This window comes from Schistocerca cancellata, chromosome 3 (genome assembly GCF_023864275.1).
Source record: "Schistocerca cancellata isolate TAMUIC-IGC-003103 chromosome 3, iqSchCanc2.1, whole genome shotgun sequence".
Classification (NCBI taxonomy): domain Eukaryota; kingdom Metazoa; phylum Arthropoda; class Insecta; order Orthoptera; family Acrididae; genus Schistocerca; species Schistocerca cancellata.
Window position 1 is genome coordinate 531,616,683 of NC_064628.1, and position 18,317 is coordinate 531,634,999.

An 18,317-nucleotide genomic window follows, 5' to 3' on the forward strand; every position below is an offset into this window, starting at 1 on the left:
CTGCCTGTCGAAGGCGGCAGTTAGATCAACAAATGCCACAGATGTTTTTTGCTTCATTTGGTATCCTGACTCTATGACAGATGTGAGAGAGAATACTTGGTCGCTGCAGCTACGCCCTGGTCTGAAGCCTGCCTGATCAACTGGAACATTCTCTAGGATAGCGCTTTTTATTTTGTTATATACTAGCCTTCCAAAAAGCTTGTGGCAGCAGCTAATTAGGACAATGGAGCGATAGTTTTTTGTCATGTTGCAGGGTTTGCCAGGTTTCAGAACAGATTTTATCTTCACCTTTTTAAACTCCAATAGAAGTTGACCAGTCAGCAGGATGTCAGTGAAGAATTCTGCTAGCCATTTCTTAGTTTTTCCTCCCATATGGATCAGGAATTCGGGATGGATACCATCGAATACAGGCGTCTTAAGAGGTTTGAGGTCCTTCAGTCAGTCCAGAGTCAATGTCTGAAACTGTGAAGGGATGGGCATACTCAGATGAGGGAGGCGCCATCTTTTTCAGGTCATGAAGCTGTCGTCTGATATGTCTTGTATGTTTCTTGTCGGGAAGCACTCTTGAGGTAGTAATGATGTGGAAAGCAATTTTGTCTGGTGTTACTTCAGAATTTTTTCTGTATGCTGGTGCACTTCCTCCCAGTCTTCTCAGAAGACTCCATGCTTCCCTGCTCGAGTGGGTAAAGTCCATATTTTCGACTGCTTCTGCCCATTTCTGCCTCCGAGACATGTCCAAACTGGACAATAGTTCCGTAGCTATCTCCAGGTCACTACTTTGCTGGAAGTGTTGGTACAGTGTTTCACTTTCATCATTTCATCCTGTAACATATTCTTTTCGGTATCCTCTTGGCATTCACTTTTTAGCTGTTGCTGTTACTGCACCAATGAAACGTTGGTACTTCTTATGTGATGGACTGGTCCAGCGATGGTCTTATCCGATTCTGTTGAAAACTTCGTTCAGTCAGCTTTCTGGAAATTCCATCGAGCATGCAGGGTTGATCGTATGACAGGAACCGTGCAGCCAATTTGTATTACTGCAGGTCTGTGTTGGCTGCGAAGAAAGGCAGCTATCACTTTTCTTGTGGCGTTGACGGGAAATCCACTTTCGTTGCAGCTAACAAAGCATAAGTTAGGATTTGAATCCTTACCCCAAGCAGCTGACCTGAAAGTGCCTTGATCTTTGGCATCAAACATTAGATGAAGATTATTCTCTTAACTCATTCTGCAAGCATGCTCCCATTTTCATCATTCTGAGAGTACTTCCAAAGTTCATGGTGACTATTGAAGTCTCCTACGTAAATTGAAGAATGTTCTGCTGCGTGTAGGACAAAATCGGGTTGTGTTGTTTTGGGACGTTTGTAAACATTTGTAATAGTAATATCGTGCAATTGTATCACAACTGTTTGTATATCTGCCTCCACACATACAGAAATCAGTGAAGCTTCGTTTGTGTTGTTATGGACATACGTACCATTTCCTTACACCTTGTGGTAAGTTACACCAGGGGCAGAATATCCAGGAATTCGGCCTCGGGTTCGGAATATTTCCTGGCTGGAAACGCGATTTGCCTGTATGGCGACGACATCGATATTGTTGTCCACCAAAAATTTTGACAGGTAGTCACACCTGGCCCTGCTAATGCTTCCAATGCCTGCCTGTAGTCACTATTCCTCAATTAGCACCAGCCAGGAGGCACGTGTAGGGTACTTTAAGGTTAAATCTACTTACGTGAACAACGCTACCTCCCCTCATGCAACGAAATTAATACGAGGGCTATCCACAAAGTACATTACGTTTTGGAATTAAAAATAAATAAAGTATTGGAATTTTTTTTTATTATATACAGATGAAAGCCACACTTAAATACTACTTTTCTACATAGTTGCCATTTAAATTAAGGCATTTATCGTAGCGATGGACGAGTTTGGAAATTCCTTCGTCGTAAAATTCGGCCGCCTGCGCCTTCAACCACGTGGTTACCTCTTCTTGAAGCTGTGCGTCGTCATCAAAACGCTGCATAGCCAACCACTTCTTCATTGCTGGGAATAAGTGGAAGTCGCTCGGTGCCAGGTCGGGACTGTACGGCGGATGAGGAAACACTTAAAAGATTCGAGAACTTCACGAGTGGCATTTGCCGTGTGGGCCCGGTCGTTGTCGCGAATCAGCAAGATCTTTGAGCCCAACTTTCCCCTGCGCTTGTTTTATATTGCTCTTCTGAGGTTGTGCAGAGTTTGCCAATACCTTTGAGAGTTTATTGTAGTGCCTCTTTCCAGGAAATCCACAAAAATCACACCTTTTCTGTCCCAAAAGACAGTCGCCACGTGGTTGAAGCGCAGGCGGCCGAATTTTACGACGAAGGAATTTCCGAGCTCGTCCATCGCTACGATAAGTGCCTTAATTTAAATGGCAACTATGTAGAAAAGTAGTATTTAAGTGTGGCTTTCATCTGTATATAATAAAAAAATTTCCAATACTTTATTTATTTTTAATTCCAAAACGTAGTGTACTTTGTGGATAGCCCTCGTATAATAACTACTCTTGCTGAACTATGTCTACATAAGTTAATACGCATTCACAGTGAGGTAATATGTACTAATGAAAATGTTAAGAGGAAGGTTGAAGATGAAGAAATGCAGCAAGATATAGATTATGAAGCTTATGGTTCAGTTATATTCTGAGTCACATTTTAATCTGACTCAAATATTAATTCGCAAATTCCTCCAAGTTGTACTTTTCAGAGTTTAGTACGTATATTTCCTTAAATTTATGAAGTATTGCACTGCAGTTTCAACGAAATTAAAGACAAATAAAATTTTTAATACGAAAAAGAATCTAGAAATTTAAGTATAAGATATAATAATTTTTGCTCTGGATAATAGACTTAATGTGCAGAATTTAACAGCTCTACATATGTGTTAAAAATTTGGTCTCCTTCACACGGGTATTATTGGATTAAATGATACCAGAATCAGAAGGAGCATTTTAGAAAATCTTCACTTCCTTAGTGATTGTTTTCGATCAATATTAAAATAACCTGAACTGTTCAATATTGTTTAGAAAGTATTGCTCATTAACAGTGATAAACCACAAAATTGTAAAACATACACAAAGGAAATCATGCATGAGAGAAGTAGGTGCTCATTTTCACAAAATACGGAGCCAAAAAAGTAATATGTGTCCTCAGGCTGTTCATAATTCTGATACCTAAGTTTGATTTAACATGTAACCGAAATTTAACGGATTTTCTCTAGTACTCACTGGGAGGGCACCACACTTATTATTCTTTGGGGTCAGTTGACACTTCTCACACCAGTCATGTATCTTGACTCTAAGAGGGGTGCTCACAGTGCTTCCCATATAATTTACGTACATTAAAAGCAGCAGAAGGTCTCAACGCTTCCTTTGGAAACCCCAGACATCACTTCTGTTTCACTGGATCACTTCCTGTCAATTATTACCAACTGTGACCTTTCTGACAGAAAATCACGAATCCATTGCACAACTGAGACAGATAGGTGCGCAGTTTCATTAGAAACTACGTGTGCGAAACGACGTCAAAAGCCTTCTGTTAAAAATAGAAAGATGGCCCTAGTCTGAGATCCCCTGTCGGAAGCACTCATTACTTCGTGCGAATAAGGAGCGAGTTTCATTTCAAAACAAGATTATTTGCTCAATCAATCCTAGTTGCCAGTAAGTTATTTTCTTCGAGGTGTTTCATAACGTCTAAACATAACACCTATGTCAAAATTCGAATTAAAATCAGTGTCTGAGGGGTGAGTTTATAATTCATCGGATATTCCTACTTCCTTTCTTGAGTACTGGTGTGACCTGTGCAACTTTCCAGTCACCTTTTATCGATCTAATGGTGGCATCCGATTACTAGAAATGGAACTATTTCATCAACTCGCGGCGAAGGGAACCTAACTGGGTTACAGTCTGGACCGAAAAATTTGCCTTTCTTAAGTGACTTAAGTTTCTTAGCTTTACCGAGAGTGTCTACTTCTATCGAGCGAGTAGTTACATCTGATTGCAAGAAATGGAACTATTTCATCGACATACTGGGAGTGGAACCTAACTGTGTTACAGTGCGGAACGGAAAATTTGCCTTTCTTAAGAGACTTAAATTTCTTCGCTTCATCGAGGGTATCTACTTCTAAATTACTCATGTTGGCATCTGTTCATGATCGAATTCAGGAGTATTTGCTGCATATGTTTTGGTGAAGGAATATTGAAAACCGTGTTTCGTAGCTCCGCTTTAATGAGACTGTCGGTGGTGATAGTTGTGTGTGGTGTGTGTGTGTGTGTGTGTGTGAGAGAGAGAGAGAGAGAGAGAGAGAGCGTGCTTGGACACAGCTGCAATGTATTTTCGGTACTAGCACAGATTTTGGTTTTGTAGGTGGTGCTGTGGACTGTTGGCGACTGCACTGCTGCGGGCGTTGTTGCTGGCGTCGTGTGTCAACACCGCTGTGGGACAGGGCTGCGGGGACCGCGACTTCCGCTGCGTCGACACCACGCACTATGCGGCAAGTGTCCTGAGTGCGTTGAAAGCTGCTGAGCGCTCATCACTCACAGGGGCATTCTGTACACTGCACGTGACGCACAAAATCGAGGGGACGCTCAGGCAGTATTGCACGGATTTCGATCAGTTTCGGAAATGTGACCTACAAGTTTTTAAACAAAATCTTATAAGGAAATTGATCCTTTAAAACGCAACGACTGGTTAATTATAGATACACACTGAAGCACCAAAGAAACTAGTATAGGCACGCGTATTCAAATACAGAGATATGTAAACGGGCAGAATACGGCGCTGTGGTCAGCAACGCCTACACAGGGTGGTCCATCGATCCGGGTCAAATATCTCACGAAATAAGCATCAAACGAAAAAACTACAAAGAACGAAACTCGTCTAGCTTGAAGGGGGAAACCAGGTTGGCCCGCTAGACGGCACTGCCATAGGTCATACGGATATCAACTGCGTTTTTTTTTTAAATAGGAACCCCCATTTTTTTTATTACATATTCGTGTAGTACGTAAAGAAATATGAATGTTTTAGTTGGACCACTTTCTTCGCTTTTTGATAGATGGCGCTGTAATAGTCACAAACGTACAAGTACGTGGTATCACGTAACATTCCGCCAGTGCGAACGGTATTTGCTTCGTGATATATTACCCGTTTTAAAATGGACCATTCACCAATTGCGGTAAAGGTCGATATAGTGTTGATGTACAGCTATTGAGGTCAAAATGCCCAACGGGCGTGTGCTGTGTATGCTGCTCGGTATCCTGGACGACGTTATCCAAGTGTCTGGACCGTTCGCCGGATAGTTACGTTATTTAAGGAAACAGGAAGTGTTCAGCCACATGTGAAACGTCAACCACGACCTGCAACAAATGATGATGCCCAAATAGGTGTTTTAGCTGCTGTCGCGGCTAATCCGCACATCAGTAGCAGACAAATTGCGCGAGAATCGGGAATCTCAAAAACGTCGGTGTTGAGAATGCTGCATCAATATAGACTGCACCCGTACCATATTTCTGTGCACCAGGAATTGCATGGTGACGTCTTTGAATGTCCTGTAGAGTTCCGCCACTGCGCACAAGAGAAATTACGGGACGATGACAGATTTTTTGCACGCGTTCTATTCAGCGACGAAGCGTCGTTCACCAACAGCGGTAACGTAAACCGGCATAATATGCACTGCTGGGCTACGGAAAATCCACGATGGCTGCGTCAAGTGGAACATCACCGACCTTGGCGGGTTAATGTATGGTGCGGAATTACGGGAGGAAGGATAATTGGCCCTCATTTTATCGACGGCAAACTAAATGGTGCAATGTATGCTGATTTCCTGCGTAATGTCCTACCGATGCTACTACAATATGTTTCACTGCATGACAAAATGGCGATGTACTTCAAACATGATGGATGTCCGGCACATTGGTCGCGTGCGGTTGAAGCGGTATTGAATATTATATTTCATGACAGGTGGATTGGTCGTCTAAGCACCATATCATGGCCCGCACGTTTACCGGATCTGACGTCCCTGGATTTCTTTCTGAGGGGAAAGTTTAAGGATATTTGCTATCATGATCCACCGACAACGCCTGACAACATGCGTCAGCGCAGTGTCAATTCATGTGCGAACATTACGGAAGGCGAACTACTCGCTGTTGAGAGATGTGTCGTTACACGTATTGCCAAATGCATTGAGGTTGACGGACATCATTTTGAGCATTTATTGCATTACTGTGGTATTTATAGGTAGTCACGCTGTAACAGCATGCGTTCTGAGAAATGATAAGTTCACAAAGGTATATGTATCACAATGGAACAACCGAAATAAAATGTTCAAACGTACCTACGTTCTGTATTTTAATTTAAAAAACCTACCTGTTACCAACAGTTCTTCCTAAATTGTGAACCATATGTTTGTGACTATTACAGAGCCATCTATCACAAAGCGAAAAAAGTGGTCCAACTAAAACATTCATATTTCTTTACGTACTACACGAATATGTAATAAAAATGGAGGTTCCTATTTTTAAGAAACGCTGTTGATATCCATTTTACCTATGGCAGTGCCATATAGCGGGCCAACCATAGGGCAATCTGGTTTCCCCATTCAAGCTAGACAAGTTTCGTTCTTAGTAGTTTTTTCGTTTGACCCTTATTTCGTGAGATATTTGGCTCGGTCACGATCAATGGACCACCCTGTATAAGACAGGTGTCTGGCGCAGTTGTTATGTCGGTTACTGTTGCTACAATGGCAGGTTATCAAGATTTAAGTGAGTTTGAACGTGGTGTTATAGTTGGCGCACGAGCGATAGGACACAGCATCTCAGAGGTAGCGATGAATTGGCGATTCTCCCGTACGACCATTTCACGAGTGTACCGTGAGTATCAGGAATCCGGTAAAACATCAAATCTACAACATTGCTGCGGCCGGAAAAAGATCCTGCAAGAAGGGCACCAAGGACGACTGAAGAGAATAGTTCAACGTGACAGAAGTGCAACCCTTCCGCAAATCACTGCAGATGTCAATGCTGGGCCACTAACAAGTATCAACAACAATCAGCGTGCGAACCATTCAAGGAAACGTCATCGATATGGGCTTTTGGAGCCGAAAGCTTACTCATATACCCGTGATAACTGCATTACACAAAGCTTTGCGCCTCGTCTGAGTCCGTCAACACCGACGTTGGATTATTGATGAGTAGAAACATGTTGTTTGGTCGGACGAGTCTCGTTTGAAATTGCATCGAGCGAATGGACGTGTACGGGTATGGAGACAACCTCATGAATCCATGGATCATGCGTGTCAGCAGTGGACCATTCAAGCTGGTGGAGGCTCTGCAATGGTGTAGGGCGTGTACAGTTGAAATGATATGGGACCCCTGATACGTCTAGAAACTACTTTGACAGGTGACACGTACGTAAGCATCCTGTCTGATCACCTGCATCCATTCATGTCAATGGACACTCCGACAGACTTGGGCGATTATTGCAGGGCATTGCCATACCCCACACGCCCACAATTGCTACAGAGTAGCTGCTGGAACACTCTTCTGAGTTTAAACACTTCCGCTGGCCACCAAACTCCCCAGACATGAACATTATTGGGCATATCTGGGATGCCCGCAACGTGATGTTCAGAAGGGATCTCCACCACCTCGTACTCTTACGGATTTATGGACAGCTCTGCAGTATTCATGGTGGAGATTTCCTCCAGCACTACTTCAGATATTAGTCGAGTCCATGCCACGTCGTGTTGCGGCACTTTTGCGTGCTTGGGGAGGGGCCCTACACGATATTGGTCAGGTGTACCGGTTTCTTTGGCTCTTCAGTGTATATTGAAAAGAACCATTTTATCATTGCTAATACGTGTATTTCTGTAATCCTATAGTTCTTAAGTCAATTGAGTTCTGCCTTAATGCAGCTAGAACGTTCAGTTGTTCAAATAGTACGGCAGAAGGAGCTTCGAGTTGTACGGCTGTAGAGTGTTTGTTTGGACGATAGCAGGCATTTAAACGGAGTTTCTTTCTAATTTTTTATAAGAATTATTTTTTGCTTCGCGTCTTCTACCAAAACCTGGACTGATATTTTCGTTAACCTCAAATAACGGTATGTACTGGAAGGCGTATTCTTACTTTTCCGAAGTGATCTTGCCGAATCGTGCTAAAATTTGCTCGATACTATTTGAACTTCTACTTGGCGATCATTTATTCACCGGTAACGCAGCGCACTTTAGAATGTATTCGCGGAAGTACTTAACGTGTTCTGTCGGATATACATGATATTGTGAAAATAAACTGCAAAAAATAAAGCTGTGTTGCGAACAAAATACAATGATGACTCAGAGCATAGTGACCATCTGCTTAGTAACGCTTTGGTCCCCTTTTTGAACGCAGTACAGCAGTGATTATGGGTGTCATGGATTCACAAGCCGTTGACAGGCTTCTGGAGGTATATGACACAAGATGTCTGTGTATAGGCCACGCAGTTATCATAAGTTACAAGCCGGTGGTTAGTTGGCTTAGTGATGTCGCCCGTGAGCGTCCTTGGTGAGTCCTCTCTGATCCAGATCAGGTGAATCTTGCGGACAAGAAATCAACGTGTGTTCACCATCATTCTGCTCATACCACTGCAGTACGATTTTGACTTTATGATATGGACAGCTGTCTAGCTGGAAGATGCCATCACCGTCGGGGAACACATCAGACATGAAGGGATGCATATAGTTTGCAGTAGTATTCACTTAGAAGATTGGGAAAACTCTGAACTTCCAGATGTTCCCAACCTCACTGCACACAATGTAGCCATGTGGATAGAGAAATATCAGGGAACTTGCATCATTACGTGCAGAGTTAGCATGGAAAAAGGAGGAGTTAAAACATTTGTAAAATATGAACATAAGCAAAAATATTGAAACAAGCAATTTTTCTGCAGGTCAGAACTTAGAAGCATGTTCTTACTATAGAATACTTCTCATGTAATCGTAACAGTTTATAGATCCCCTCTAGAAAATTTTCTAGAGAAATCTAGATTCATTGTTGAGTTACATGTCAGACAAGAAAAAACAGTTTTTTTGTACAGAGTGCAACGTAGGTTTTTTTAAAAAGATCCTAAAAAATTGAACACCCATCATTATTTGGCTGTTTCAGCCTTACACACATAAAAAAAAATTGCGTCACCTCGGTTCCGAGAGTTCCGGAATCTGTACAGAAAATTGGAGTAGAGATCAACATAAACATCATTTACGCCCTTTTTATTGCTCATGAAAACCACACATTGCATATTGTACCACCATAGAGCGAGACCTTCAGAGCTGGTAGTCCAGATCGCCGCACACACCGGTGCCTCTAATATACAGTAGCACGTCCTCTTGCATTGATGCATGCCTGTATTCGTCGTGGCATACTATCAACAATTTCATCGAGACACTGTTGGTCCAGATTGTCCCACTCCTCAACGGTGATTCGGTGTAGAGCCCTCAGGTTCACGTCGTCCATAAGCAGCCCTTTTTAATCTATCCCAGCCATGTTCGATAAGGTTCACGTCTGGAGAATATGCTGGCCACTCTAGTCAAGCGATGTCGTTATCCTGAAAGAAGTCGTTCACAAGATGTGTACGATGGGGGCGCGAATTGTCGTCCATGAAGACGAATGCCTTGCCATATGCGCCACTCATCGGTGAAGAGAACGTGATGACAATCCTGAGCGGTCCATTGGGCATGTTGTTGGGCCCATCTGTATCGCGCTGCATGGTGTCATGGTTGCAAAGATGGACTTCGCCATGGACGTCGGGAGTGAAGTTGTGCATCATGCAGCCTATTACGAACAGTTTGAGTCGTAACACGACGTCCTGTGGCTGCACGAAAGCATTATTCAACATGGTGGCGTCGCTTTCAGGATTCCTCCGAGCCCTAATCTGTGGGTAGCGGTCATCCACTGCAGTAGTAGCACTTGGACGGCCTGAGCGAGGCATGCCATCGACAGTTCCTATCTCTTCCATCGCTTTGGTTCACTCCGAAACGCCTGGACACTTCCCTTGTTGAGAGCCCTTCCTGGCACGAAGTAACAATGCGGACGCGATCAAACTGCGGTATTGACCGTCTAGGCATTGTTGAATTACAGACAACACAGGCCTGTGCCTCCTTCCTGGTGGAATGACTGGAACTGATCGGCTGTCGTACCCCCTCCGTCTAATAGGCGCTGCTCATGCATGGTTGTTTACATCTTTTTGCGGGTTTAATGACATCTCTGAACAGTTAAAGGGAGTTTGTCTGTGATACAATATCTACAGTCAACGTCTATCTACAGGAGTTCTGGGAACCGGAGTGAGGCAAAACTTTTTTTGATGTGTGTATTTCAATAGTGAATTTTCCAACTCGTATGCAGTAGGATAGCAGAATCCTGACTGATAACATTTTTTTGAGACACTGCTCAGGGTGGAGCAATTGACTTACTACCAGTTGTTAATGAATCATCAGGTCGTGATGCTCTGTTAATGGACAAAAATCGTGTAATATCTTGCAGCTTTGAGACACGTTCATACAAAGCAATGAATCTTATTAATGATACCACAATACAAGGTCTTAAGAGTATGTTAAGAGTTTGTATGGCATGAGGTATTTATGGAAACAGCTGCTAATGTAAAATTCGGTGTATTCTATCATAAATTTGTCTCTATGTTTTGAAGTAAAGTGTTTAAGTAACTTTCCCATACAGCTATCTAGGAAGTTCTTTAAAATATAAATAAAATAAAAATAACTAAAGGAATTAAAATATCATGTAAGGGCAAAATGGATATTTGTACAAAGGCCAGAACAAGTCGAGAACCGAGTTACTTGCTTTCAACAAAAGTCCTCTAACATTTTTGGGGATGTCAATAGAATGTCCAGAAATATACAAATCATAACGGAAATTTATAATGCAGATAGATTAAAACTTATGGGCATTGTGGAGTGGGAGACAGGTCAACAAAAAACACTCTTGTGTACAGGGTAGAAACGTAATCAAACTGAATGAAGTTGCGAATATTTTTAACAATTAGTTTCTAAATGTAGCAGGAAAAATAGAATTAAATGGTTGAGTTGAGGAAGCAGAAGTGTACATTAAAAAAGTAACACCAGCATCCTTCACTGGAATTAATAGAGTTGTAAAAGTTCTCGAAAGTAAGAGCTCCTTTATTGTTGATGGAATTTCATACAGAGTTTTGAAGAGTTGTTCTGACTTAATAACTAATGTTCTTAGTGAAATGTGTAATGCATCACTCACATGGACAGTTTTCTGGACAGATAAAAATATAAATCTCTTTATAAGAAGGGCGACGAAAAGGCTTAGATTATTATTGTTCACTTTCTTTATTGATGTCCTTTTCCAAAATATTCTAACAAATGTGCTACTCAAGAGAAGTCTCATACTTAAGAAGAAACAATTAACTTACAACTTGGCAGTCTCAATTCCATATTCTGTAGATATCTGTTCAAGGAGTTAGGCGTTTCAGCTGCACATTCACTAATTTGTGAGCAGTTGTGATGGTCATACCTACAACACTACAATAGTAGAAGGAAAAATTAATTTCAGTTAACTTCATTAACTCACTAAACATTGCAAGCCTTAAATAACAAAATATCACCAGTTGGTATGTTTCGTGATATTTCCTAGGTGTATGACTGCGTGGGTCATGTTATTCTCTCAGAAAAACGTAATAGAATTGGTGGCATTAAAAACAGGTAGTTTATGGCATTAAAAACAGGTAGTTTGGTTCATACTTAACAAACAGGCTGAAAAAAGTTGTGCTGAATAATTTAAACAATATTAGAAGGAAAAAAAATTTTAGAGACAGGGTAGAAATCACCTGAATAATTTAAACAATGTTGGAAAGAAAGAAAGAGGAGAGAAATCACGAAGGGAATCCCACAAGGTTCAATTTTGGATCCACTCCTATTCCTTTATAGCTGTGAATTACTTTCTAATCCACTGTCATTAATCGGATTTGCTACTTTTTTCAGACGATACTAGTGGTACAATAAAACTCATTAGATAGAAAGAAAGAGAAGAAATTGTTATTGCTGTTTTTCAAAGAATTATTCTGTGACTTTTTGAAAACAGACGCTCCCTAAATTTTGAGAAAACAGATTATGTTGAGTTCTGTACAACAAATAGTCATACCCATTGATGTCGCACATACATAAGATTCAATAAACATGGTAGAATGCTTCAAATTTTTGGGTGTGCATAGAGATGAAAACTTGACCTAGAAAAAGCATATTACTGAGTTGCTCAAATGATTAAGTTGAGGTACTTTTGCTGTTTTTTTTATAATTTCTAGTCTCAGAAGGAAACGAACCAACCTCATAATATACCCTGCGTATTTTCACTCTATGATTTACTGGGGTAAATCACCACTTACAAAGTATTGATCGCACAAAAGCGAGCAGTTAGAACGATATATGGTGTTGACCTAAAGCCATCCTGTAGATATCTGTTCAGGCGTTTTAGCTGCACATTCACTAATTTGTGAACAGTTGTGATGCAATACCTACAACACTACAATACTAGAAGGAAGAATTAATTTCATTTGACTTCATTAAAGTTGTCAGTGGATTAGAAAAGGGTTCAGTATGCATCAACAGCCACAAAGTCATGACACAGTTCACATATGTCGTTTTAATCCACATGAATCCACCTGACAATGGAGGTTGAAACCTCCAAAACGCATTGTGGAAAGAAATAAATCGTGAGTGATACAGTAAACTTTTTTCATTCAATAGCAACAAACATTTATGCTCATTTGCCGAATGACATATCTGACATGTAATAAATTTTCTTTTAAATTAAACTTAAAGTACTTTCTCCAATCACATTGACGAATGTTTATTCAAGTACTGGTAGCTCGTAAAAAAACTACTTTTTATGTGTAGTTGCATGAGTAAGACTGAAAAATATGTTCACTGATGTTAAAACTTATCATGTATGCATATTCTGTAAAATATCTCGTCCCACGTCATTTTGTTCATCATCATCATCATCATCATCATTTAAGACTGATTATGCGTTCAGCGTTCAGTCTGGAGCATAGTCCCCCTTATAAAATTCCTCCATGATCCCCTATTCAGTGCTAACATTGGTGCCTCTTCTGATGTTAAGCCTATTACTTCAAAATCATTCTTAACCGAATCCAGGTACCTTCTCCTTGGTCTCCCCGACTCCTCCTACCCTCTATTGCTGAACCCATGGGTCTCATGGGTAACCTTGCTTCTCCCATGCGTGTAACACGATCCCACCATCTAAGCCTGTTCGCCCTGACTGTTACATCTATAGAGTTCATTCCCAGTTTTTCTTTGATTTCCTCATTGTGAACACCCTCCTGCCATTGTTCCCATCTACTAGTACCTGGTTTTATTAAAAAGAAAAAAACGTTCGAATGATTTATGGAACGTGTAAGTAACTAAACAACTGTGGTGTTGCAAGTGTGCGCTGATGTGTGGCGTTGAATGCGACAGGTGTGCCTGCCGAGGGAGCTGCGGTCGCAGGGGTGGAAGGCCGACCCAGAGGTGGCGTGTCCTGAAGGTACCTTCTGCGACGAGCGGTCGCCTGCGCGCTGCTCACCAGAGCCGCAGACCAGCTACCGCCGCGGCGTGCGGAGAGTCGCGAGGTCGCTGGACCTCAGTCCGGTAACGGCCGTTCTCTTCTGTCCATGAATTCACGTATCGAGTAAGCCTTTGGAGTTTTATTAAGCGGACAAAATAGCGCGCAGTAAGATGCGCTGAGACACATGCCGGGTCACTAATAGGCTTCAGTCTATTACACACACATTTTAAACGTATACATACACTGAAACTTCCTATTTTTGTCTGTGACCTATCGCTGAAGGTCTGCCTCCACAGCCGAGCGATCAGTGTCGGTGACTGCCATATGCGAAACAGCCCCCCCTCCCCCTCCTTCCTCCTCGGCTGAGAGAGATGGCGCAGTGGTTAACACACAAACTCACAGTCGGGTGGACGAAGGTTCAGATCCCGTCCCGGCTATCCAGATTTGGATTTTTCGTGATTTCCCTAAATTGCTTGAGGCGAATTCCAGGAGTGATCCTTTGAAAAGAGTATGGCCAATTTCCTCTCCATCCTTTCCTAATCCGACTTTGAGATCGGCCACTAATGACCTAGTTATCGACAGGACGTTAAACTCTAATCTTCCTTTTTTTTTGAAGGAGCCGGTTTCGATTTCCGGTACTGCCAGTGATTTTTTTCCTTGGTGGGAGGACTAGAATTGGATGCACTCAGCCTCGTGTTGCCATTTGGGGAGCTACTTGACAGAGTGGTAGAGGCTCCTGGTCACGAAAACTGACAGCAGCCAGGGGAGCGGCGCGCTGACCCCCCCAAGCCTCCCCCCCCCCTTTCTACATCTTCTCATCTGCAATTTATTTTGCAATAAATGAAGTACTTTAGCAGTATGTGTTTATAGGTCTTTAACGTTGAAACAAACATCAGTCCCGTTTTCGTAACCACCATAGCACAAACACTGCAGTAATTTAGTCACCTGATGACCTGAAATACGCCAGGGACGACCGTGAGGTCACAGTATTAGACTTCAGCAAAGAATTTAAGAATTTGGTACTGTCAACTTTGTCTTCCTGCTCAGCAAAATACGACTGCTAAGATTTTGACAGTGTACTGAAGTGGTTTGAAAGTACTCGAGAAAGGTACAGAAGTCTGTTTTCACCATCCCATCACACTAAAGTCAACGTTAATGAGATTGAGAAAGAGTGATTGCAGTTACATGTAAGATTGAGTTTTACTCGTTTTGTAGTGTATTAGACATGTCACCAAATTCGTTTCTACCAATTTCAGTAACGGAGCTGATAATCTGGCCATTAAGCGCCCATAAATCAGAAACACTCACACGCATTCTAATAGAGAATCTGAAATTTAAAAACCGGCCGCTGTGGCCGAGCGGTTCTACTCGCGACCGCTACGGTAGCAGGTTCGAATCCCGCCTCGGGCGTGGATGTGTGTGATGTCCTTAGGTTAATTAGGTTTAAGTAATTCTAAGTTCTAGGGGACTTATGACCTCAGATGTTAAGTCCCATATTGCTCAGAGCCATTTGAATCTTTTTTTTTTTTTTTTAATTTAAAAATTGGTGTGACGAAAGAAGTAGAAAGAGTAGTATTGAGAGAAAGATAAGAAAACAACAGTGTTTACATTCGTTCATGAACAGTAGGAAAATCAAGACAAATTACAAGCAAGAAGGTTTAAAATATGAGCAGTGGAAGCAATGGACATGTGACAATAGAGAGGATAAGGGAAGCTGGAAGAAAATACGAGGGTTGGAACATAAATAGTGGCAAATATTTATTGACAGCCGATACAAAAGAGTTACATGTTTGCACCTGTTTGTGTCCTTCAAAGTAGTCTTCAGCGTTGTGTAAAACCCGTTGCCAGCGATGTGGAAGGCGTAGATACCGTTAGAAGAGCCTTTTCTGTTGATGGTGCGAATGGAGCGGTCTACTGCCTGTTGAATCTCTGGAACAGTTCTGAAGCCACGAAGTGGTTCCTTCATCTTCGGAATCAAATCAAAGTCACAAGGACTTAACTCCGGGGAGTGTGGTGGATGGTACAGTACTTCCCAGTCCGAACAGAGCAGCCACAGCTTGCGCTGTATGCGCCCGCGCATTGTCGTGCAAGGTGATGGGTGGGTTGCGCAGAAAGTGTTGCCGCTTCTCTCGCAAAGCTGGTCGCAGGTGATGCTCCAAAAACGAACGGTAATACTGTGAATTGACGGTCTGCCGTGGAGGAACGTAATGGGTTACGACAACACCATCACTGTCGTACACAAGAATCACCATAAATTTAGACTGCTCCATTCGCGCCATCAACAGAACAGGCTCTTCCAACGGTAAACTACGCTTTCCATTTCGCAAGTAACGGGTTCTACACAACGCTGGCGACTACTAACAAGGACAGTAACAGATGGAAACATGTAAGTCTTTTGTATCGGTTGTGAATAAATAGTTGCCACTATTTAAGTTTCAGCCCTCGTAAATTTGATGCTGTCCTGTATGAATATGGAACACAGTCTAAAATGTGGCACACTGTGATTTGTACACCACAAGCGCCACAGATTGTAGGGTACTCTCACTGGAGTAAAAAGCCATGAGCGCGAGGACTGCTGAGAGGGACCTCATTTCGTCAGTGTGGCTGGAAGGAGGTATGGTGTGGCCGAGCTGTTGTTGTTACTTGGGCCAACTTATTGTCCATACTTCCCATGTACGATGTCACAGCATATAGGGAGACGGTGCACTGAACTATGTGATTATCGCTACTCGCCATCTTGGCGGCTGCTTCTGTTATTTCGATTCTCTTAGTATCTATGTGCTCCTATATTCGATGTAAGGCCGATTATAACATGTTTGTCATCATAAATTTAATGCAAAGTATGTAAAATGTCTACTTATATGTAACGGAAGGCGTGATGTCTCTAATTCATTTCTCAAGGACAATACACTACCTGATCAAAAATATCCGAACACGTATTAGTGGACATAAATATATGGTGTGTCCAACATTCATCTTTATGACGACTTGATTTCTGCTGGGGACACTTGCAATGTGGTGTTTGAGTGTCTGTGGAGGAAAGGCAGCCCATTCTTCGTCAAGAGTCGAAACCAGAGAATGTAGTGATGTTGGATGCAGGAGAATTGGAGAGAAATCGTCGTTATAAATCACCCGAAAGGTGTTCTATTGGGTTCAAGTCAGACTCTGGGGAGGGCAGTCCATTTCAGGAATGTTATTGCCCACAAACCATTGCCTCACAGATACTGTCTTATGGCAGGGTACACTGTAATTCTGATGCAAAAGGTCATCACCTCCAAACTGTTCCTCTGCTGAACGCAGTGCTGTAAAATGTGTTGATATCCTGCGGCTTAGAAATCTTATGAGGAACTGTAGTACTGATCACATAAGTTACCAATAATTACTTTTCCTCCAGATACCAGCCTTAACGCGTGACACAATATGGTGGAGAACACAGCGTGTATAAACTAAAGTATGAACGACATCTTCCTCACGTTGTCCGCCCGCAACAGATATACTTTGTACCATTCAGCTATGACATTAATTTTGAGACATATACATCACATATGCTTAAATACCTGTTGCAAATTACTTGTAGGTGCTTCCCGCCATAGACTAGAATTTTTTTCATTATTCACTTTGTAACAATAAACTAACTAATCGACAGCAGAACTCGACAGTAATTGTCGGGTATACACTCTATTATTATTATTATTATTATTATTAGCAGTCACACACAGAGATGTGGCAGCCTGACGTTTTCCAACCTCTGCCAGTCCAGAAGTAACGGGTCCAGCAATCAAGTGATTCGCAAACAGTGGGCCTACTTATAGTAGACGCATTTTAATTTGGTTGATTTTAAATCGACCAAGCAAGTGCTGCTGCAAGAAGTGTTGCGAAAGAAGCACATTTTATAAGTTTCTACCCTCTGTGTTAATAGATACCTTTCTTTTCTGAGGAGGTGGTGTGGGTAGCATTCATGATGCAGTGAGAATTGCTTCATTGTTCTATAAAAAGGTTGCTAGAAACAAGCAGTACCAACTGTCTCGTTGATTTTTTGGTTCTTTGTTTAATAAAACACTTACGAGAAATAAATATCATTTTTATCCTTCGTCATTTTAAAAATGTAAGTTTTCAAAGAAAATTATTTTTCATTCTAAAGCTTATTTAGGCTCTGATCTTTATATTAGTGGGAGATACGAGGGGGGCGGGTGAGGAGGGATAGTAGCTAATATCTGATTGCACTCGGGGTTGCTATCTCATGAAAGTTGAGAAGCACTTCTCTTTTAGCTGGACTGTTAGTAGCATTTGGAAACTAACGAGTGATTCCTTTGACTGCTTTCATTGTAACATTTTCATTGTTACAACCACTCGCCATAATGCTCGACTATCAGCATATGGGATCTGTTCGGTCCTGGTTTGGCTGTGGCCCTAACACTTAAGAATAACATCACCAACAGTCGACTTCGACACCTTTAGAAGGGTTAAACTGTCGCTGATGGATCTGCTACTCGGGTGACATCCAGTTAGTAGTCGACATTCGATGACAGTGAGCTCCCACAACCGACCCGGTCTGTTGTTGCTGCTTCTCTACTGACAATAAGGTACTCCCCGCCTCCTTTTATACTGGTGACTTAGAGAGCCTGTATAGGGGGAGAGTGGCCAACCGGACGATACGGCGGCCATTTTTCTGCCAAACTGCGGGCGGGACTTTTGAATGGCCAGTAGTGGAGTAG